Raw genomic sequence first — 24,293 nt, 5'->3', positions numbered from 1 at the left:
TGACTTATTTTGCAAAGAAGTATCATCTTGTTAAACTGCAGTTAAGTGTCAAAAACACATTTTTTAACTAATACATCTGGTTCAGTATTGCAACTGAACAGCAGAAGAACAAGAATAAATTCAACATATGTTCTACTTGTTAACATAACCGCCTCATATCACCGTTAAGCTTATTAAAAGTAATATGCTGCAAGATTCCAATTGTAATTTCAAAAGAATCCCAAGCATGTTTGTGACAACGGCTCAACACCACTGAAATAAGTTCAAAGGTACCCAAGTGAGCATTTCAAAGGACAGCACTGATGTGGATAGATGAATAAATTCTGGTGTAATTTTTTTTAAAAAAATAAGCTCTTAACTTTATAATGTTCCTTTATACATGAGTTTGAAGGTCCACAGCAACATGACACAACTATTATTATTATTATTATTATTATTATTATTATTATTTTTAATATTTTATTTATTTATTTGCAAAGAGAGACACAGTGAAAGAGGGAAATAAGCAGGGGGAGTGGGAGAGGGAGAAGCAGGCTTCCCATGGAGCAAGAAGCCCAATGCGGGGCTTGATCCCAGGACCTTGGGACCTGAGCCAAAGGCAAATACCTAATGACCGAGCCACTCAGGCGCCCATTAAGTGTTATTATTATTATTCTTTTTGAATGCAGAACATATCTTTATTATAGCAATACATAAAGCAAATAACTTCAAATGTTCATAACCACAACTGTACATTATTAATGAATGCTGGTGTTATTCAGCTTGCTCAGATTTGGGGGAAGAGCTGATGTGTAAATTCCTGAAATTCATGGACCTTCATAAAAATGGGGGGTTGAAATGCATGTACATGTTTTAAGAGTATTCCAGTTTTTATTCTCCTCTTAGTCCCCATCTCGGCATTTTCACATGTCCTCAGTGAGTTAACCAAATTCAAGGCATTTTGTTGCTAAGAGATCTGGCAAGGTTATGTTTGTCAGTGGCAATATTCTTACAAGTTAATAACTGCTGGTCACCAAGAGATTTTTGACCTAGTTCCCTCTTCCTCCAGGGCAAATGAGCTTTCACCCGGGTACTCAGTTCAAACCCTACAGACTGGATAGCCTTCAAATACCTCCTTTAAAAGCACTTTAAACAGCCATTTCCATTTCAATAGTCAGTTGAGGACTGTACCCCTCAATCTGAAAGTCTTCAGCCTTGAAGTCATCCATTGTCTCAACTTTTCGAAGGATTTTGAGCTTCGGGAAAGGCCTTGGTTCTTGCTGAAGCTGCATTTTCAGCAGTTCAATGTGATTCAGGTAAATATGTGCATCTCCCAAAGTATGTACGAAGTCACCTGGCTTTAGTCCTGTGATGTGTGCAATCATGTAGGTGAGCAGGGCATAGCTGGCGATGTTGAAGGGCACGCCCAGGCCCATGTCCCCTGACCTCTGGTACAGCTGGCAGGACAGTTCACCATTCACCACGCAAAACTGGCAGAGGGCATGGCACAGAGGGAGGGCCGTCAGAGGAATATCTTTTGGATTCCAGCCACTCAGGATGATTCTTCTGTCGTTGGGGTTGGTTTGATTGTGTCAATGACCTTTTGCAGTTGGTCTACTCCTTGACCTGAATAATCTGAATCCTTATCTATGTATTCTGCCCCAAAATGCTTCCACTGAAAGACATAAACTGGGCCTAAATCCCCTTCTTTTCTGTTGGAGAACCCCAAGCTGTCCTAGAAGTCTTGAGACCCATTGGCATCCCAGATTTTCTAAATATTATTTTCCATTAGAAGATTTACTAAATATTATTTTCCATTAGAAGAATACCATAGGAAATATTCTATAATGTGGAAACATGCCTGTGATAGAATGTTGTATGGTACAAGTCTCCAAGATAGCCCATCACTGTTTCCTACCTTCTGGTATTCACACCCTTGCACAGTTGTATCCCACAGTGTACTAGGTTTAGTCTGTATGACCAGAGAATACAACAGAAATGATGTCAGTCTCCAGATTAGGTTATAGAAGACTACAGCTTCTGTCTTGCTCTCTATCTATCTCTTTCTCAGAACTCACTGTGGGAGGCCAGCTTCCATGCCTGTCAGCAGCTCTATGGAGAGGCCTACCTGGCGAGAAACTAAAGCCTCTTTGCCAATAACCACATGAATGTGGTTGGGAGCCAGTGGGTTCTCCAGCCTGTAAATGACTACAACCCCAGCTGACACAGACTATACAATCTCATAAGAGACTTTGACCCAAAACCATTCAGCTAAGATGCTTGTGAGATAGTGTTTATTGTTTTAAGCAGCTAAGTTTCAGGGTAATTTGCTACACACAACAAATAGTTAATACAGCAACATGTAACCAAAAATATACAATAGGAAATTTGCCAAAATTTAATACTAATTCTCAGTGACCAATTAGTCACTCTAATTGGTCTGGTATATTTTCTGGTTTTCTGTATTTAGTATATATATATCACTTTTTTTTTAAAGGAAAGATTTTGTTTTAAGAGAAAGTACAATTTAGAATGGATTTTCTTTTATTTTATTGCCATGTGTTTGCTACAGGGTTTTTCAGGGACAATGATTAGCACAGATACAGAAAGAGGGACTGTAATTCTAAATAGTATAATTTGGTCAAGCATTTGAATCAAATACTAATCTGAGATTACCAACCCAGATGACTGTGGCCACAAAAGTACATCCTACCACTCCAGTTAGTGCCCTGAAAAAGCCTTTTTAATTTTAACAGAATTTCATATTTATAGAAAAGTTGTAGAAATAGTACAAAATTTTCTGTATACCATCATCCCTATATAATGACATGATCTGGGGCGCCTGGGTGGCTCAGTCATTAAGTGTCTGCCTTCAGCTCAGGTCATGATCCCAGGGTCCGGGATCAAGCCCCGCATCAGGCTGCCTACTCACCGAGGCGCCTGCTTCTCCCTTTCCCACTCTCCCTGCTTGTGTTTCCTCTCTCTCTCTGTCAAATAAATAAATAAATTCTTTTAAAAAAATAATAATAATGACATGATCTATTTATGAACATTTTACCTCATTTGCTTTCACCATTATCAATAGACAGATGATCGATAATGAGTATATCTTTTCTTCACAGCACTTATCATTGTTGTAACTTTACATTTATTTGTATAGTTATTTGATTAATTTTTATCATTCCAAATAGAATATAATTACTACAACTTTTTTGTTCGCCATTTATCCTGGTGGTTAAAACTGGCTCATAGCAAATGCTCAATATTTTGTTTTATGAGTGAAGAAATGATAGGAATGGAAGATGAAGAGAGTACATGCCTCAATTACTAAAGTTGTAAGGAAGTTATATGTGTTTTATTTATGCCCATCAGCTATTTGTTGGAGGGCCAACAGAGCAGAGAACTGGGAGCAAAAGAGTCGGGCTCAGAAATAGAATTTAAAGGAAGAGATTAAGTAAAGTTTCCCATTAGAGAGGTTATTTGAGTTCTGTGTATTGGTCAGATGGGCCAGAATATGCTGCACTAACAAACTACCCCAGTGCACAGGGTTTTAAAAAAGAAAGATTTATTTCTATTTCACAATACATGGTTAATACATAATCAATGATTCGTGCTACTCAGCTGAGAACTCTATCACTCCAGGACCCAGGCTAATAGAATAGCAACTATCAGGACCCCTGCTAGTAATGATGCCAGAAGAAAAGGAAATTCCCGAAGGTCTCACTTCACTAATGAAATGCTCTGACTTAACCATGACATTTGTCATTGTCATTTCTGCTTTGAACTCAGTGTCCACAAGTAGTCTCAAAGTTCACACAATTACAAGGGCACCAGGAAATTTGATTCTACCACATGCCTGGCAGACAGAGAACTGGTAACACTGGTGAAGAGCACTCACAATTACTAGCTTTGATGTAGCTATTACATTTCCTCCTCAGCAATCTCTACCACAAACTGGTTTTACAGAGTAACAACAAATCATGAGCATTTTACAGAAATTCAACATCGAGTCATTGTTCATATTTATCCAAGCACAAGCATTTTCCCCCCTTCCCATCCTTCTCACCTTTCTTCCTTCTACTTCTTCAGTGGGATCCCTAAACATCCCAGAAAGATTTAATGACAAAAAGGAAGAATAACTAATCATTTGTTTGAAACCTTTTTAGTATTTATTTATACTTATACATTCAACATATTTAGAGCACACATACTATTTACCAATAGAAATTTTTCATTGTAAAACATTACTTAAAACAACTTATAATTTCAACTCAATTTCTTTTTATTTATTTATTTATTATTTGATGGAGAGATCCCCAGTAGGCAGAGAGGCAGGCAGAGAGAGAGGGATGCAGGCTCCCTGCTAAGCAGAGAGCCCGATGCAGGGCTCGATCCCAGAACCCCAAGATCATGACCCAAGATGAAGGCAGAGGTCCCCCTCAACTCAATTTCAATTTAAACAAGATAATGATGTGGTAAACCAAAAACACTAGTGAGAGGAATCCAAATTTCTAATCATAACCACTTGTTCCAGAAATAATAGTTGAAAAAAATGGCTTTAATATTAATATTAGATTTTTTTAAAAGATTTTATTTATTTTTTTGACAGAGAGAAATCACAAGTAGGCAGAGAGGCAAGCAGAGAGAGAGAGAGGAGGAAGCAGGCTCCCTGCCGAGCAGAGAGCCCGACGCGGGCCTCGATCCCAGGACCCTGAGATCATGACCTGAGCTGAAGGCAGAGGCTTAACCCACTGAGCCAACTAGGCACCCCTAATATTAGATTTCTGAGAGTAACTTCCATTGCCAAAGTCTAATTATGTTGGTCAAACCAAATCATATTAAACTAAATCCCTAACAAACAGATTAGCTCACAATATAGTCTAGTATCTGTTGAATCATAGTTGTAAGACACAACAAAAGTATCATTCAATACTCTTTGGCTGTTATTAGGCAGTAAACAGAAATAAGAACTGGGTCATATCTCAGATAATTTAAATAATGTGAAACAGAGGACAGGAATTCTACTATATACTCCAGAGATTTTGTGAACTTTATGAACAACTGAATAATTCAGTTCTCCCCTATACTAAAATTTCTTTAACTTCATTCTGTGTGCACATATTTGCCCTCTTGCAAATAAGTGAGTGAGTGTGCGTGCGTGTGTGTGTGTATGGATGCACATTCACACTTTACTTCTCACCAAAAGCCTTGAAGTAGACAAGAACAATGATGGCAGCTTTAGGAGGTTGGAAAATTAAACCAAAGAAAGAGGATTGATTTCATGGAAAATCTTTTGGAAAATCCTAGAAAAAGGAAAATCAGTTTCTGCTATTTCAAATTTTTCTGTCATTCATCCAGTACCTCCTCTGTGTGAAGTACTATTATGGAAACAACCAAAGATACACAGTAAATAAAATAAGAAAGGTCTCTGCTTTCATGGAGTTTATATTCTGGTTGGTGGAGGCAGGGGCAATTAGCCCATATAAATAAATACAGGAATATCAGACCATGACAAACACTATGAAGAAAATAAAACAGAACAATAAACATGACCAAGAATGACTATGATTAGGAGATATTTTCGATATGGTCAGCAGTGAAGGATTTGAGGGGTTTGAACTGAAGCCTAATTGATGGGAGGGAGGCAGCTTTGCTGAAGATTACTCCAACAGGAAGGAAAAGCTGGTGTAAAGCCTCTAAAGCAGGGATGAGCTTGGCATATTAAAGGAAATTCTGATGGAAGAAAATACATACCTACTTATAATCTGGTGAAAAATGTGAATTCAAAGGATAAACAGAAAATCTTATAAGTTTCAGAACAGACAGGTATCTCATAGGAAAGATACTGGGGCTGACACAAAGAGATAGTGGGGTAAAAGGATCACTCCTCTGTGACAAAGGAAAGTCAGTTTCAGCACAGGAAGACCCAGAAAGCTTCTCTTTAATACCGCCTTTACTAAAAAAAAGTTACTCAAAGAAGTAGTCTGGTGAAATAATAGTGACTCAGAATAAAAACCTCAATATATAGAAAAATGTGGTATAAAAGAAAAAGCAGTGAGCCATGAACCCAGTAAAACTTATTGTTGAAATAAGTGATAAAGTACTTGTAATATTTAAAGCAAATGTTAAGGAAAGATTCTTAACTACAAAAGACCATGTTTAAACATTTTAATTTCAAACTGGAATGAAAAATACAGATTATTTCAACTAAACCTAGGCATTAGAAAAAAAAAAGAAAAAGAAGAAATAAATAAGGAATGTTTGCCTTTTCATCTTTACAGTTATGGGGGAGGTTTCAGAGATAGTTTAAATTTTTATTTTGCTTGAGAAACATAGTTACAAGATGATTACTAAAATGTTGAGATATCCACTAGTAGAACAGATTCAGGATATATAATTTCCAGACATCTAGAGAGGGGGAAGAGGAATAAACAAAGTATAATAAAAAGGGAAGGCTATACATGTGTGGGAGCAGGGTATATATGGAAAATCTCTGTACTCCCCTTCAATTTCACTGTAAACCTGAAATTATTCTAAAGATACATAGCCTTAACTTTTTAGTGGAGGAAAAAATAAATCTTTAAAAAAATCTAAAAAAATCTTTAGGTCAACAAAACCATTCTGTAGGGTACTATAATGAAAAATATATGACATCATGCATCGGCCAAAACCTATAGAACTATACAGCAGAGTGAACTCTAATGTAAACTATGGGCTTTAATTAATAATAATGTATTAATATTCACTCATGAATTATAACAAATGTACTAGACTTGTATAAGATATTAAAATTGGGGAAACTTTGGGGAGTGGAGAGGTAGAGGAAAAAGGGTAGATAGGAGCTCTCTGTGCTTTCTGCTTAATTTTCCTTTCAACCTAAGAATGCTCTAAAAACATAAAGTCTACTAATACAGAAAGAAAGTATGATAAATCCAGGAAGAGTCGAGGGAAAAAATCAAGAAAGCATTAAAAACACAAAACAAAAAGCCTAAAATATGATGGCAGAAACAAGACCAATCATATCAGCAGTCAAAACAAATGAGTTAAAGGCCTATATAATAGAAGCTACAAAGTCTAGCTAAATGTCTATAAGAGACACCTACGTCAAATGAGATAAATCCATTAACATAAGGGAATGTTAGAATCTAACCAAACTAATGCAAGGAGAAAGAAAACAGAAGTGATTTCAAGAAAAAAAATTAACTGGATTGAAAGAACAGTTATTAATAAGAATTACAATCCACCAAAGTAGCATAACAATCACAAACGTTTTTGTACCAAGTGACATTGCTTTAAATTGAAAAGCTAGAAGAATGATGAAATGTGATATATCCGCTACAATATTTGGAGATTTTAACATACCTCTCTCAAGAATTTGAATGAGTTTTCAGGAAAAAAAAAAAAAAAGATACAAATAAGAATACAGAAGAGAGGAATAATCCAATTATCATTTTTTTAAAAGATTTTATTTATTTATTTGACACAGAGAGAGAGAGATCACAAGTAGCCAGAGAGGCAGGCAGAGAGAAGGGGGCTCGGGGGAAGCAGGCTCCCTGCTGAGCAGAGACCTGGACACTGAAATCATGACCTGAGCCGAAGGCAGAGGCTTAACCCACTGAGCCACCCAGGCGCCCCTCCAATTATCATTTTTGACCTCAAAGTTATATATGAAAATTGTCATCAGCAAACGTGCTTTTTTCCAACTACTTATAGAATATTTATAAAAATGTACTATGTTTTAAGCCACAAAGATAATCACAGTAATTATGGAAGAAAAATAGTTTATAAAATCATAATGAAATGAAGTAGAAATAAACACAATAATAAAGTCAGGATCATAAGTGAGTAGAAAATATATTCAAATATATTATAAATCTAGAGAAATTAAAAGTGTTTGATACTGGCAATGACGAGATGGATCAATAGAACAGAGCAGAAAGTCAATATATAGATCAAAATAAAAATGGGAGTAAAAAGCAGTATTTCAAATCAGTTGAGATAAAAGATCCATTAAATCCTGTTTTACAATTTATTATAGCCATCTCAGGGAAATAATTGGATTATTTCCTCACCCTTTACTTCAAAATAAGTTATAATCAGACCTTCAGTTTAAACATTAAAAAATGAAATGACAAAAGAGAAAAATACAGCAATTAAAAAAATAATCTTAGGGTAGGGAGGGAGTTAAGATGGTGGAGTAGTACGGACCCTATACTTTCCTACCCTTGAACACAGCTAGATAAATATCAAATCAATCTGAACACCCAAGAAATTAATCTGAGGACTGAGAGAACAAACTGCACAACTAGAGGTAAAAAAAAAATGGCCACACTGTGGAAGGTAGACGGTACCTTCCTTCCTCCAAAGGTAGAAATCAGAGACATGATTTGAGGGAGAAAAGAATCCTTGGGTGCTCACAGGGGAAGGAGCCCTGATCATGGAGAGAGGAGAGAGAAAGAGAAAGTAGTGCATAAGGGATTGCATGAGAAAAACACTACCCCAAAACCACTGATTAGGAAAATGAGCGGGCTGATTATCTTTTTTTTTTTTTTTTTTTTTTTTTTTTTTTATCTGACAGAGAGATCACAAGCAGGCAGAGAGGCAAGCAGAGAGAGAGGGGGGAAAGCAAGCTCCCTGCTGAGCAGAAAGCCCAATGCGGGGCTCGATCCCAGGACCCCAGCATCATGACCTGAGCCAAAGGCAGAGGCTTTAACTCACTGAGCCACCCAGGCGCCCCTGGGTTGATTATCTTGAGCTTTTTCAAGCAACAGAGCTCAAAGACCAAAGTTTTAGAATTCCATCCTATAGCCAATGTGGAGCCCCACAGGTGTGAAGATGCTCCTGTGGAGGAGGAAGGGGTCTGGGAGTGGAAAGTGTGCTCTGAGAATGCCCTGGGCCATGTTGGGAGAGACAGTTCCCCCTCTTGGAGTGCACTTGGGAGAGCTAGTGGGCGCCGTTGCACTGCCCAGTTTCTTAGCATAGATACATATGCTGAGGGTCGTTAACCTAGACACTGGCTTTTTGCTATGCTTTACTATAAATTCCAACAGCACACGTTTGTATGAAGACCCTCTGTGACAAAACAGAACCGCCCCCAGCATAGGGAGACCCTCCTCCAGAGGATCAACCAGGATCAACCAGGATCAACCTGTGCCAGGTCCCCAAAATCTGGAGTCTCAAAAACCAGCTACATGCCTGAAATAAAACACAGGTGTGTTGCACTGCTGGTTGGGCAGATGGTCCAGACACAGGCAGGGTGAAGGCAGGGATCTGAAGGATACCTGGTACACATGAAGGGAGGTTGTTCACTCTTCTGTGAGAGCTTCCTGGACAGTGGCAGGCATGAACTCCCCTATCTGGGGGAAAGAGCTGGCTGATGCTATTCTTACTGCCACCCATCAGCATGGTCAGACTTCAGTGAACAACAAGGCATCCCACACAGGAGGCTTGAGCACCAAGTCATACCCCTCTGTGCCCTGCAAGTGCTTCTGTACTAGGGTGAGTATGCCTGAGAGTCAGAGCAGGAGTGGGCCTCTCCCCCAGGAGACCAGCACAAACTCCCTTGCTCATACCAAGTCTAATGAAGATGGAGTGCTGCAATGCTTCAGCTCTAGTGGAAATAGGATTAGGCCTATTTTAACAAGCAAACCAGAGCACAACTATTTAAAATTCCCCCACACACTGGACAAGGTCCAAACACTCCCCATGGTAGGCAAGAAGAAACTCTGCAAAGAAAGGACTGACCTGAGGGAAAAAAGCAACCAAAACACAGTAGCAGAGTGCACACAGCATATACCAGAAATACTTCCTGAAGCACCAGGCTCTGGGCAGTATATGATATCTTCTTAATAAAACCATTACTCTCAGGAGCAGGAAACATAACAGGCTTTTCTAACACAAAGAAGACAGAGACCTACCAAAATGTCAAGACAGAGGAATTCATCCCAAAAGAAAGAACAAGAAAAGATCATGGCCAGGGATCTACCTGAAACAGATATCTAAGTAAATGCCTGATCCAGAATTTAAAAAAATAATCATTAGGTACTAGCAGGGCTTTAGAAAAGCATAGAAAGCACCAGGGAGCCCCTTAGCACAGAGATAAAAGACCTAAAAACTAGTCAGATCAAAATAAAAAATGCTGGGCGCCTGGGTGGCTCAGTGGGTTAAGCTGCTGCCTTCGGCTCGGGTCATGATCTCAGGGTCCTGGGATCGAGTCCCGCATCGGGCTCTCTGCTCAGCAGGGAGCCTGCTTCCTTCTCTCTCTCTCTCTCTGCCTGCTACTCAGTGTACTTGTAATTTCTCTCCATCAAATAAATAAATAAAATCTTTAAAAAAAATTTAAAAATTTTAAAAAAATGCTATAATGAAGGTGTGAAACCAACTGGATGTAATGGCCACAAGGATAGAAGAATCAGGGGAATGAATAAGTGATATAGAAGATAAAATCATGGAAAATAATAATGCTGAAGAGAAGAAAGAAAGAAAATTATTAGATAGCAGATGTGGACTTAGGGAAATCAACAACTCCATAAAGCACAATAGCATTCATATCATAGGAGTCCCAGAAGAAAAAGAGAGGGATATGGGGCAGAAGGTTTATTTAAGAAAAGTATACCCAAAGACTTCCCTAATCTGGGGAAGGAAACAGACATCCAAGTCCAGGAGGCACAGAGAACTTCCATCAAAAGCACCAAAAGCAGGCCAACACCAAGATATATCTATAGTCAAATCTGCAAAATATAGAGATAAGGGGGAAATCCTGAAATCAGGAAAATAAATACCTAATTTACAAAGAAAAGAAAATACCTAACTTATAAAGAAGACCAATGAAGTTAACAACAGACTTCTCCAAAGAAGCTTGACAGATCAGAAGGGAGTGTCCTGATATATTCAACATGCTGAATGGGGAAAATATGCATCCAAGAATATTCTATCCAGCAAGGCTGTTGTTCAGAATAGGAGAGATAGTGTTTCCCAGACAAACAAAATATTATGGAGTTCATGAACACTAAACCAACCCTGCAAGAAATACCAAAGTGAACTGTTTAAATGGAAAAGAAAGACCAAAAGTGACAAAGACTAGAAAGGAACAGAGAAAATCTTCAGAAACAATGACTTAACAGGTAATAAGATGGCATTATATTCATATCTATCAATAATTATTCTGAAAGTAAATAGACTCAATTCTCCAATCAAAAGACATAGGTTACAGAAAGGATTAAAAAAAAAAAAAGAGCAATCTACATGTTGCTTACAAGAGACTCATTTTAGACCTAAAGACACTTCCAGATTGAAAGTGAGGGCATGTCGAACCATTCATCATGCTAACAGACATCAAAAGATAGCTGCAGTAGCCATACTTACATGACATATTAGATTTTAAACCAAAGACTGTAACAGGAGATGAAGAAGGGCAGTATATCATAATAAAGGCATCTATCCAATAAGATCTAACAATTATAAATATTTATGTCCTCAACTTGGGAGCACATAAATATATAAACCAATTTATAACAAATATAAAGAAACTCATTGATAATAGCACAATAATAGTAGGGGACTTCGACATCCCATTTATAGCAATGGATAGATCATGTAAGCAGAAGATCAACATGGATGGACCAGATGGACTTAACAGATATATTCAGAACATTTCATCCTAAAACAGCAAAATACACATCCTTTCCAAGTGCACATGGAACATTCACCAGAATAAATCACATACTGGTCACAAATCAGGCATCAACAAGTACAAAAAGACAGATCACACTGTATTTTCAGGCCACAACACTAGGAAACTTGAAGTCAACCACAAGAAAAAATTTGGGAAGACTACAAATACATGGAGGTTAAAGAATGTCCTACTCAAGAATGAATGGGTTAACCAGGAACTTAAAGAAGAAATTAAAAATATATATATATGGAAGGCAATGAAAGTGAGAACACAATGATCTAAAACCTTTGGGATGTAGCAAAAGTAGTCATAAGAGGGAAGCATATAACAATACAGGCTTATCCCAAGAAGCAAGAAAAATCTAAAATACATGACCTAACTTTACACCTAAAGGAACTAGTGAAGGATCAGCAACTAAAGCCTAAAGCCAGCAGAAGAAGGGAAATAATAAAAATTAGAGGAGAAATAAATGATATAGAAACAAACAAACAAAAAAATCCCAGTAGAATAGATCAATGAAACTAGGAACTAGTTTTTTTTAAATTAATAAAATTGATAAACTCCTAGCCAGATTTATTGAAAAGAAAAGCAATAGGCTCCAAATAAATAAAATCATGAATGAGAAAGAAGAGATCACAGTCAACACCCCAGAATAAAAAAAATTATAAGAGAATATTATAAAAAATTACATGCCAATAAATTGGGCGATCTGGAAGAAATGGATAAATTCCTAGAAACATATAAAATACCAAAATTGAAACAGGAAAAATTGAAAATTTGAACAGACCCATAACCAGCAAAGAAATTGAATCAGTAATAAAAAATCTCCCAACAAAAGTCCAGGCCCAGGGGCGCCTGGGTGGCTCAGTGGGTTAAAGCCTCTGCTTTCGGCTCAGGTCATGATCCCAGGGTCCTGGGATCAAGCCCCACATCGGGCTTTCCTGCTCGGCAGGGAGCCTGCTTCCTCCTCTCTCTTCTCTCTCTGCCTGCTTCTCTGCCTACTTGTGATCTCTGTCTGTCAAATAAATAAATAAATAAATCTTTAAAAAAAAAAAAAAAGTCCAGGCCCAGATGGCTTCATAGGCGAATTCTACCAAACATTTAAAGGAAAGTTAATACCTATTCTTCTCAAACTATTCCAAAGCTTAGAAGAGGAAGGAAAACTTCCAAACTCATTCTATGAGACCAGCATTACCTTGATTCCAAAACCAGACAAAGAGCCCACTAAAAAGAAAAATTATAGGCCAATATCCCTGATTAATATAGATGCAAAAATTCTCAACAAAATACTAGCAAATCAAATCCAACACTATATTAAAAGAAGGAGGGCATGTATTGCATGGAGCACAGGGTATAGTGCATAAACAGTCAATCTTGGAACACTGAAAAAAAAAAAAGAAATGAAATAAAGAATTATTCACCACAATCAAATGGAATTTATTCCTGGGCAGCAGGAGTGGTTCAATATCAATCAACATGATATACCACATTAACAAAAGAAAGGATAAGAACCATATGATCCTCTTAATAGATGCAGAAAAAGTATTTGAAAAAGTACAGCATCCATTCTTGATAAAAACCCTCAACAAAGTAGGGATAGCGGGAACATACCTCAGCATCATAAAGGCCATAGAGGAAGACCCACAGAGAAAATCATCCTAAATGAAAAACTGAGAGTTCTTCCCTGAGGTTAGGAGCAAGACAGGGGAACCAATGTTGTTTAATGTACTACTAGAAGTCCTGGCCTCAGCAATCAGACAATAAAAAGAAATAAAAGACATCCAAATCAGCAAGAGAGAAGTGAAACTTTCACAATTTGCAGAATACATGATACTCTTTGTAGAAAACCTGAAAGACTCCACCAATTACTAGAACTGATACATGAATTTAGTAAAAAAAAAATCAAGGTACAGAAATCTGTTGCATTTCTATACACCAATAACGAAGCAGCAAAAAAGAGAAATCAAGGACTCAATCCCATTTAAAATTGCACCAAAAACCATAAGATACCTAGGAATAAACTTAACCAAAGAGGGAAAGATCTGTACTCTGAAAACTATAAGAACACTTATGAAAGAAATTGAGGAAGACACAAAGAAATGGAAAAACATTCCATGCTCATAGATTGGAAGAACAAATATTAAAATGGATATGCTGGGATGCCTGGGTGGCTTAGTTGGTAAAGCAGCTGCCTTTGGCTCAGGTCATGATCCCAGTGTCCTGGGATCGAGTCCCACATCGGGCTCCTTGCTCAGCGGGGAGCCTGCTTCTCCCTCTGCCTCTGCCTGCCTGTGCTGGCTTTCTCGCTCTCCCTCTCTCTGACAAATAAATAAATGAAATCTTAAAAATAAATAAAATAAAATAAAATGGCTATGCTACCCAAGGCAAACTACATATTCAATGTACCATCGCATTTTTAATAGAACTGGAACAAACAATCTTAAAATTTGTATGGAACCAGAAAAGACCCCAAATAGCCAAAGTAGTGTTGAAAAAGAAAACCAAAGATGGAAAAATCACAATTCCAGACTTCAAGCTGTATTACAAAGCTGTAATCATCAAGATAGTATGGTACTGGCACAAAAACAGACACATAGATCAGTGGAATAGAATAGAGAACTTAGAAATGGACCCTCAACTCTACAGTCAACCAATCTTTAACAACGCAGGAAAGAATATCCAATAGAAAAAAAACAGTCTCTGGGGTGCTCGGGTGGCTCAGTGGGTTGAGTCTCTGCCTTTGGCTTAGGTCATGGTCTCAGGGTCCTGGGATTGGGCTCTCTGCTTGGCAGGCCGTCTGCTTCCCCTCCACCCTCTACCTGCCTCTCTGCCTACTTTTGATCTCTGTCAAATAAATAAATAAAATCTTAAAAAAAGAAAAAAGAAAAAAGACGGTCTCTTCAACAAATGGTGTTGGGAAAACTGGACAGCAACATGCAGAAGAATGAAACTGGACCACTTTCTTGCACCATACACAAAGATAAATTCAAATGGATGAAGGACCTAAATGTGAGACAGGAAACCATCAAAATCCTCTAGGACAACCTAGAAGATGTCCTAGGACAAACCAAGGACTTTGTCCTTGGCCAGAGCAACTTCTTACTGGACATGTCTCCAAAGGCAAGGGAAACAAAAGCAAAAATGAATTATTGAGATTTCATCAAGACAAAAAGTTACTGCACAGTGAAGGAAACAGTCAACAAAACTAAAAGGCAACCTATGGAATGGGAGAAGATATTTGCAAATGACATATCTGATAAAGGGTTAGCATCCAAAATCTATAAAGAACTTATCAAACTCATCACCCCCCCCCCAAAAAAAAGAACTTATCAAACTCATCCAATTAAGAAATGGGCAGAAGACATGAATAGACACTTTTCCAAAGGAGACATCCCCTAGGTGGCAAATAGGTACATGAAAAGATGCTCAACATCACTCAACAACAGGGAAATACAAATCAAAACTACAGTGAGATACCACCTCAGAGTTGTCAGAATGGCTAAAATTAATAACACAGTAAACAACAGATGTTGGTGAGGATGCAGAGAAAGGGTAACCCTCTTACGCTGTTGGTGGGAATGTAAACTGGTGCAGCCACTCTGGAAAACAGGCTCCTCAAAAATCAAAAATAGAATAACCTATAACCCAGCAATTTCAGTACTAGGTATTGACCAAAAGGGTACAAAATATGATTCAAAGGAGCAATGTATATAGCAACATTATCAACAATAGCCAAAATATGGAAAAATCTCAAAAGTCCGTCAATTTATGAATGGATAAAGTAGTTGTGGGGTGTATATATAAACATTGTATAATGTATAATGTAATGTGGTCTGTATATATATATACACTTATACAATTTAATATAATACATGTAATATACATAATATAATGTAATATTACTCAGCCATTAAAAAAGAATAAAATCGGGGCGCCTGGGTGGCTCAGTGGGTTAAAGCCTCTGCCTTCGGCTCGGGTCATGATCCCAGGGTCCTGGGATCGAGCCCCATGTGGGGCTCTCTGCTCAGCGGGGAGCCTGCTTCCCTTCCTCTCTGTCTGCCTCTCTGTCTACTTGTGGTCTCTGTCTGTCAAATAAATAAATAAATTCTTTAAAAAAAAAAAAAAGAATAAAATCTTGCCATTTGGAACAACCTGGATGGAGCTAGAGTATATTAGGCTAAGCAAAGTAAGTCAGTCAGAGAAAGACAAATACTATATGATTTCACTCATTTGGAACTTAAGAAATGAAACAGATAAACATGCCGGGAAAAGAGAGAGGCAAAACATAAAAGAGAGTCTTAACTATTAGAGAACAAATTGAGGGCTTCTGGAGAGGAGGTTGGTGGGAGGAATGGTAATGGGTGATGGATATTGAGGAGGGATCTTGTGATGAGCACTGAGTTTGAATCACTAAATTCCACTCCTAAAACCAATATGATACTATATGTTAACTAGAATTTAAGTAAAAACTTGAAATATGAAAAAGAAATAATCTTAGAATGAGAGCTTCCTAAGCAAAACATAAAATACAGAAGAGATAGAATTCATTGAAAAAATTGATTTAAAACTATAAATTTCTATAGAAAAAAATGCAATAAATCAAACTAAAATTTTAAAATTGTAGGAAATATTTGTAATACTTATAATGGGAAGGTGTTAGTATCCTTAGTATATAGAATACTCCAAAAATTTATGAGTATTATCAATAGACTAACCAAAAATATTAAGAATGTAATCAATTTATAACAAAATAAATACTATTGCAAAGATGTTCAAAATCACCTACAGTTATAAACCAAAAAGAACAGAATCTAAAATTAAAAAGATAATAAAATAGATAATCCTTAATAATTATGACCATCCAAACCACAAATGCACACCATAAAAATATTTTGGAAAGTTTTTCAATTTCTTTTATGATCTCTACCAAAATGTGACAGATAGCTAAAAAAAATTTTTTTAAAGGCACATACCAGGGATGCCTGGGTGGCTCAGTTGGTCAAGGATCTGCCTTTGGCTCAGGTCATGATCCCAGGTTCCTGGGAGTAAGCTCTGCATCTGGCTCCCTGCTCCATGGGGAGTATGCTTCTCCTTCTCCCTCTGCCTTCTGCTCCCCCTGCTTGTGTTCTCTCTGTCAAATAAATAAATAAAATCATAAATGAATGAATGAATGAATGAATGAATGAATGGCAGGTACAAGTCTCACTTACAAATATAAATATAAGAATATTAACAAATAAAATCAGAAGAATGTATTTTAAAGCACATTAATATCAATTAGGATTTATTTTAGAAATGTAATAATGGTTTAATGATAGAAAATCCACAAATTTTTTGATAAAAGTCAAACCATGTATACTGGAAAAAGATTTTATGATTTAATATATATTACTGATTTTCTAGAATCTCAATAAATTAAGGAGAGGAATTAGTCTATCTTTGTGAGTGGCATTTATAGGAAACCAGGAAGAAATGCTATAATTAATAGAGAGACACAAAATTAATATTCTTTCAAAGCATGAAAAAAACAAGGAGTTTATCACCCCATGCTGGATAATTGCATTATCTGGCATCTTTGTAAATTTGTTTCTGTGTTGGTTATTACCTCTTGCTCATAGACTCTTATCACTTGTGGGTCTCCTCCTAGTTGTTTTACTTTAAAAAGTATTGATATGAATAATTTGAGACTAAAATAACGTACACTTCCTCCAAAGAGAATTTTTAAAGCATTGCTTGTTCCAAGTACCTGGGGCACTAGCAGTCTGGGTCACTTCAACCCAAGTAAGGGCTTGGAATTTTGCTGGCCAGTAAGAATGCTGAATCTGAGTCGAAATCTGTGCAAGGACTAGGTTCTGATTATTTTTACGCCAACAAGCCAATGTTCGAGAAGCCAGCCCCAACAGAAGAATGAGTTACCAGGTTTCTACCCCCAGTAGGTCCTGGATTACAACCTTATCCCCTGAAAACACAGCTGTCTCTTTCTGATCAGGAAACACCCTCTGGGCAAAAGTAGACCCAAACACTTGGCTCAAATTCTGGGTTCTCTTCCTCTTAATACCTTACCATCTTCTTAGCTGTTTGAAGGTTTTTAGATGTTCTTTATATTTTACACAAATTTTATTATTTGGCTTCCAAAAAAGGATTGATCTAAATGACATAGTCTGAGACTCCTAGAAGCAGAAGTCTTTTTTTTTTTTTTCCTTCATTATTCTATGGTCAGAGCTTTTGGTTGACCTTAAGGATTCAAATACAATTAATAATACTGTCTTTTGGTTCATTCTATTAGGAACAGCAGTCACTAGTCATTTTTCTTCTTTTCCCCCAGTATTACTGATGTATACAGACCTTTCTCAGCTTATGATGGGGTTACATCCCAACAAACCCTTTGTAAATTGAAAACAACCGTAAATCAAAATGCATGTAATATACCTCTAACCTACTGAACATCATAGCTTAACCTAGCCTATCTTTGTAGCTCAGAACACATACATCAGCCTACAGTTAGACAAAATCATCTGACATGAAGCCTATTTTATAATAAAGTGTTGAACATCTCATGTAATATATTAGATTCTGCACTTAAAGTGAAAACAGAATGGTTGTGAGTATAGTAGGTATTTACCCTTGTGACCCCAGCTGACTGGGAGCTGTGGCTCGCTGCCACTGTCCAGCATCATTATATCATACTACACATTGCTAGCCCAGGGAAAAGATCAAAGTTCTAAACTTGAAGTACAGTTTCTACTAAACATATATTGCTTTTGCACCATGGCAAAGCAGAAAAATCATAGATCAGAGCCTTGTAAGTCAAAAACATGTGCTTAAGTTTAGGTGAACATCATAATGGCTTGACTTACACATATTATGAAATTATTCCAAGAAGTTTAGTTAACATCCATCATCTCATATATATACAAAAAACAAACAAAAGAAAGAAAGAAGTATTCTTTTCCTTGTGCTGAGAACTCTCAGATCTGCTTTCAATTATACCATATGGCAATGTTAAGTATAGTCATCATGTTGTACATTGCATCACCAAAACTTATAACTGGAAGTTTGTACCTTTGACTACCTTCATCCAGTTCCCCCAGCCCACAGCCCCTACCTCTGATAATCACAAATCTGATCTCTTGATACAGAGTTTGGCTCTGTTTTTCTTTTAGACTCTACATATAAGTGAGATCATACAGTTATTTGTCTTTCTCTGCCTGATTATTCCACTTAGTATAATACCTTCAAGGTCCATAGAAGCAGAAGTCTTTTTATTTTATTCTTCAAGCTTTTTCTCAAAATTCTGACCAATAAAATAAAGCAAGAAAAGATTGTAAAAACAAAAATATTGCAAGTGAAAATATTATTTTTGTTCAAAAGCAAAAAATAAATTTAAAACAAAATAATATAGGTACAAGGTACAAGAAAAATATTTTTAAATCACTTATTTTCTGTTGAAAATGAACAGAAAATATAAGGAAAAACCCAAAATAAGAAAACACAAAATATAAACATCATGGTGTTTTTTTATGTGTCAACTAGACTACATTAATATTCCTAGTATTGAATCAAACACTAACCTAGGTATTACTTTGGAGTCATTTGTAAGCATGACTAAAAGTCCATATTCAGTTGATTTTTAAGTAAAGGAGATTATTTTATATAACCTGAGTGGGCCTCTTTCTATCCATTTAAGGCCTTAAAAGCAGAACTGAGTCTTCCCAGAAGAAGACACTCCAACTGTGGATAGCCATTTCAGCCTAGACTCCAGAGTTCCAGCCTGCCCTTCTTGATGGCCTGACAGATTTGGACTGGACTAGCTAGGCTTCACAGTTGTATAAACCCAATTTTTGCAACACATCTTTCAATATATATCCCGTACTGGTTCTACTACTCTGGTTGAACCCTGATTGATAAAATAGGTAATAAATGTTAACAAGAATTTGTGTGGGGCTTTTATAAAGAGAAATGTTAAATATTGCTAAAGAACATAAAAGTAGATAATGTAGATAAGAGACTTAACAAACTTCACTGAAATTCAAAATATTCCCCCAAAATGCAATTAAAAATAAAATTCTAACAAGACATTTTTTGGAGAATTTGACATGTTTCCTCTAAATAAAAAAGAATAATCACAGTGGTGGGAGAGAAATGAGTCTACCAAATAACAAAACATGCGATATAACTACAATAATTTTTAAAGTATGAAGTTACCAGAGAAAGAGAGATCAAGGAAACAGAATAGGAGCCCAGAAATAAACATATATGCAAATAGGAATTTAGTGAACAAAAAGTGTGATACTCAAATCAGCATGGAAAAGATGGTTGTACCAATTATCGTTTACCTTTTACTGAGAAACAAGCCACCCAAAAATGGAATAGATTAAAATAAGAACCATTTACTTAATTCACAATTTGGTGGTTTGGCAGTTTGTGCTGGAGTAAACTGGGTGGTTCTTTAGGTCTAGCCAGGCTTGGCTGATGTTGACTGAGCGGGCTCTTGGGTCTATGGTTAGCTGATGGGCCAGCTGGAGATGAATGGTTTTGGATGGTCTCATTTATATATCTTCTGTTTTACTGAGAGTAACAGTGGAGACCAGGCCACATGTCTCTTACCATCCAGTAAGCTAAACTCGGCTGTTTTATATAAGATCAGAGTTCTGAGAACAACAAACATTTAAACCTCAATACACAAGCATTTTTCAAGTCTCTGCCTGCATTATGTTTACCATTGTCTCATTGGCCAAAACAAGTCATATGTCTAAGCACAAAGTCAGCAGAGGAGGGCACTACCAAAGGGCTTAGATACAGGGAGGAGTGAGCCAATTGCAATTAATCTGCTATAATAAAATATTCAATAAATGGTGCTGGGAAATTCAATCACTTGGGGAGAAAATAAGATTAGATTTTGGTATTGCAAACAAATAAGTTACAAATACATTAGAATTTAAATGTAAAAATTGCCATATTTTAATAACAATGGTTGGAAAATGACAATATAGAGAAAATACTTGCAATAAAAATGGCAATAATTTAAAAAGTTGTATTAGAAATAAATAAGAAAAAGATCAACACCTCTGTTAAACCAGTGGGGGGAAATGCAGATATATAATTCATAAAAGAAATATAAATGGACTTCAGTTGAAAGAAATATGCCTGACATCAGTAGTAGTCAAATATAAATGAAAATAAAAACCTGAGATATCAATTTTTGCCAATGATTTTGACAAAATTTGATGTCAAAATTTAATGTCAAGTGCTAAAGATTGTTTGGAAATAGATACACTCACATAATGTTTGTTAGAATATAAATTGGCAGGAAATTCCTAGAGAGCAAGTTAGCACTACCAAAATGTTAATTTGCATACATTTTAATCCATAACTTCAATTTCTGGGAATTTATCCAAAGGATAAGGATAAAGAGATAGATGAAATATATGAATACAAAATAATATTTATGACATCTTTTTTTAAAAAAATGAAAACTTAGAAACAACCAACTTTTCTGTCAATAGGATTAAATCACAACACATACAATGAAATATTATGCTGCATTCAAATGCATAAAATAAATCATTATGTATTGCTACAGAAACATGTCCATGATGGCTTACTGAGAGGTGCATGCAAATTAAAGAAAATGTGTACATTTTTGTTATTTGTATGTGGAGATTCTTTAGAAATTAAAAACAGAGTTACCTTTGACCCTGCAATTGCACTACTGGGTATTTACCCCAAAGATACAGATGTAGTGAAAAGAAGGGCCATTGTACCCCATGTTCATAGCAGCAATGGCCACAGTCACCAAACTGTGGGAAAAGCCAAGATGCCCTTCAACAGATGAATGGATAAAGAAGATATGGCCCAAATATACAATGGAATATTATGCCTCCACCAGAAAGGATGAATACCCAACTTTTATATCAACATGGAAGGGACTGGAGGAGATTACACTGAGTGAAATAAGTCAAGCAGAGAGAGTCAATTATCTTGTGATTTCATTTACTTGTGGAGCATAAGGAATAACATGGAGGACACTGGGAGAAGAAGAGGAGAAGTGAGTTGCAGGAAATCGGAGGGGGAGAGGAACCATGAGAGACTATGGACTCTGAGAAACAAACTAAAGGTTTGCGGGGAGGGGTGCTGGAGGGTTGGGTAAGCCTGGTGGTGGGTATTAAGGAGGGCACATATTACATGTAGCACTGGGTGTGGTGCATAAACAATGAATCTTGGAACACTGAAAAAGTAAATTTAAATTTAAAAAAATTATGAAAGAATATTCACCTGATTGCAGGGTCATTTTTTGCTTTTTCTATTCAATCCACAATTTTTTTAAGTAATAAACTGTCAACAACAACAAAATTTGCAATAAAATCAATTATTTTTATTGTTCTTTAAAAATGTCCTTTCAAATAATTCTTTGAAAACAAAGATTTTTATGCCACAGCATTATAGTGATTTTTAAAAATGTAGCTAGAAGTTTATGAACTCTGAAGGTAAACAAATAATCATGGACTAATGCAGAATGCTGCTCCTAGTAACAATGAAGATGAAATTTTGAAGGTCTCAAAGAGAGGTCATTAAGGGAAAAGAAATTTAGAGCAGAGTATAACCTGAAGTCCCATTAGAGGCCTTTGGTTCCCACAAAAGGAGTCACTAAGTAAGCTTGAAACAAAACAAAAGGGGTTAAGATTAAGACAGTAAAGAAGGGACATGAGGAAATCTAGTCTCTCAGTGAAGTCTGCCTATATTCTGTAAATTTCTGTGGCATCCATCTCTATATACTAGAGCTAATTAAGAGTTACATATGTGAGGTAAATAAAAATTTATGGTCCTAACTAATTACTTAAAGCTATTCTGTACTTTCATTAATGCCATAGCTGATTTGAGCAATGGTGAAATCCCTCTTTTCAGGAAGAGGGAATATGCCAAGTCATAGGAAGGTAAGGGTTTCCAGCAGAGGTCAAAAACCACAGTTTTGTAATTACTTAGGCACACGTCCACATTGACCAGATTGTTCATTCATAAATTTGGAAATAATTGCCATGAGGAAACCAAGACTTCATAAGTCAAGTTAACAAAGGGCCAAACTCAATGACATTTATTAAATATGAAAACAATTTATATAGATGAAAATAGCAAATTAGCAAATAGGATGAACTGACAATGACCCAAATGGCTATTTCATTTTGAAGATATATTTGAATTCCTTGTACTTTATCTTATCATTTTTCAAGTAAGGACATGGTTAATGTGAGAGTGCTGTCTCACCTTCAAGGGTTTTACAGAGGCAATGTGCTGTGGAAAAGCACAGACATTAGAATTGGAATCTGCACCCCAGTATCCTCTTTTAAAAAAAATGGGCAAAACATTATCCACTTCGTAGACTGCTATGAGGATTAAATGAGACAATAAACAGAGTCCAGAATATTGCAAATATTTAATGACTCTTTCTTTCTTTTCCTTTCTTCTGGACATTCTCACTTCCTTGTTAGGACTTCCAGAATCTTCTCTAGCTGTTGCTACCCTCTCCATTCTTCAAAGCTGTGCTCAAAACTTATCTCCTACACAAACCTTCTTTTCCTTCTCATTTAATGTCTACACCACACTGAAGGAAAGGGAAAAATTCTCTGGTTTGATCAACAATTATGTAATGAGTTCCAACTTTGTTGCCAGGCATGATCTTATCTCTTCAACTAGATTGAAGTTGCCCATACTCTAGGTCATTACTTTAAGCTTCTTGCTTCCCCCACAGTTACCCAGCATAATTACATTTAACAATGAATTATGGGCTTACATTATTTGACTGAGAGATTTTATGTAAGATAACCAAGATGATTGGGTAGATATGGTGCAATCAGTAATGTCAATGCTGGTCACAAGTCCTGGAGCTATATGGATAGTTTGTGAAAGAAGGAAGAAGCCAGTTTTCAATCTGTTCTCATGAAACAATATCCATATCATGATCTTCCAACTTTTTTTTCAATATAATTGAATATTTCTCAAAAATATCTATATGTTTCTGAGGTTTAAATTTGGTTCCATGAAGTTTACACACAAAAGTTCAACATATTAACAATTTTTCTAGGTGATATGTTAGATAATGTGCTTTGTACAATTGGAGAACCAGTATGTCAGTTTAGAATATATATTGTGAACTTTGTCTTAAAAAACATAAGTGGTTGATCCAGGAGAACAAAAGAAAGATTTTTTTAATATGCTTTCAGAAGTTATATTTTGTTTGAGAATTTTATGAACCATAAATTTGTATATTTCCCATTAACCTGATTTAAAAAAGCAATCTTGGGATTGTACCAACATTTTAATAATCATTTTGTAACAGCAATTTCTTGTAGAGAAACGGGTTTTTTCTACTAGCAATAGAATGTTTTTAAATTTACTCTTAATAACTTAGGTATTTAATTTTTAGTGTCATATTTTCTATGTACACTGTGAATGATTAAGCCGATACCATCAAAGACCACTTCAGAAATTTAATGCTGACTACTCCTAGGTAGCAGAACACAGAAAAATAGGCCTTTAGCCACCTCAAATAAGTAATTGAGTGATTTTTTTTTTTTTTTTTTTTTTTTTTTTTTTTTTTTTTTGTAAATAATGGGGATGATTTCTGAAAGCAAGTTCTGGGACA

General features: G+C 36.2%; 1 pseudogene; it reads right to left on the bottom strand.

The window, feature by feature from the left end:
- Nucleotides 1–488: 488 nt before the first annotated feature.
- The window catches only part of LOC131825839 (thymidylate synthase-like), a 43,827-nt pseudogene continuing 20,022 nt past the window's right edge, over nt 489–24,293 (bottom strand).

This window comes from Mustela lutreola, chromosome 1 (assembly GCF_030435805.1).
Source record: "Mustela lutreola isolate mMusLut2 chromosome 1, mMusLut2.pri, whole genome shotgun sequence".
Classification (NCBI taxonomy): Eukaryota; Metazoa; Chordata; class Mammalia; order Carnivora; family Mustelidae; genus Mustela; species Mustela lutreola.
This window is presented reverse-complemented; position numbering and strand designations above follow the sequence as displayed.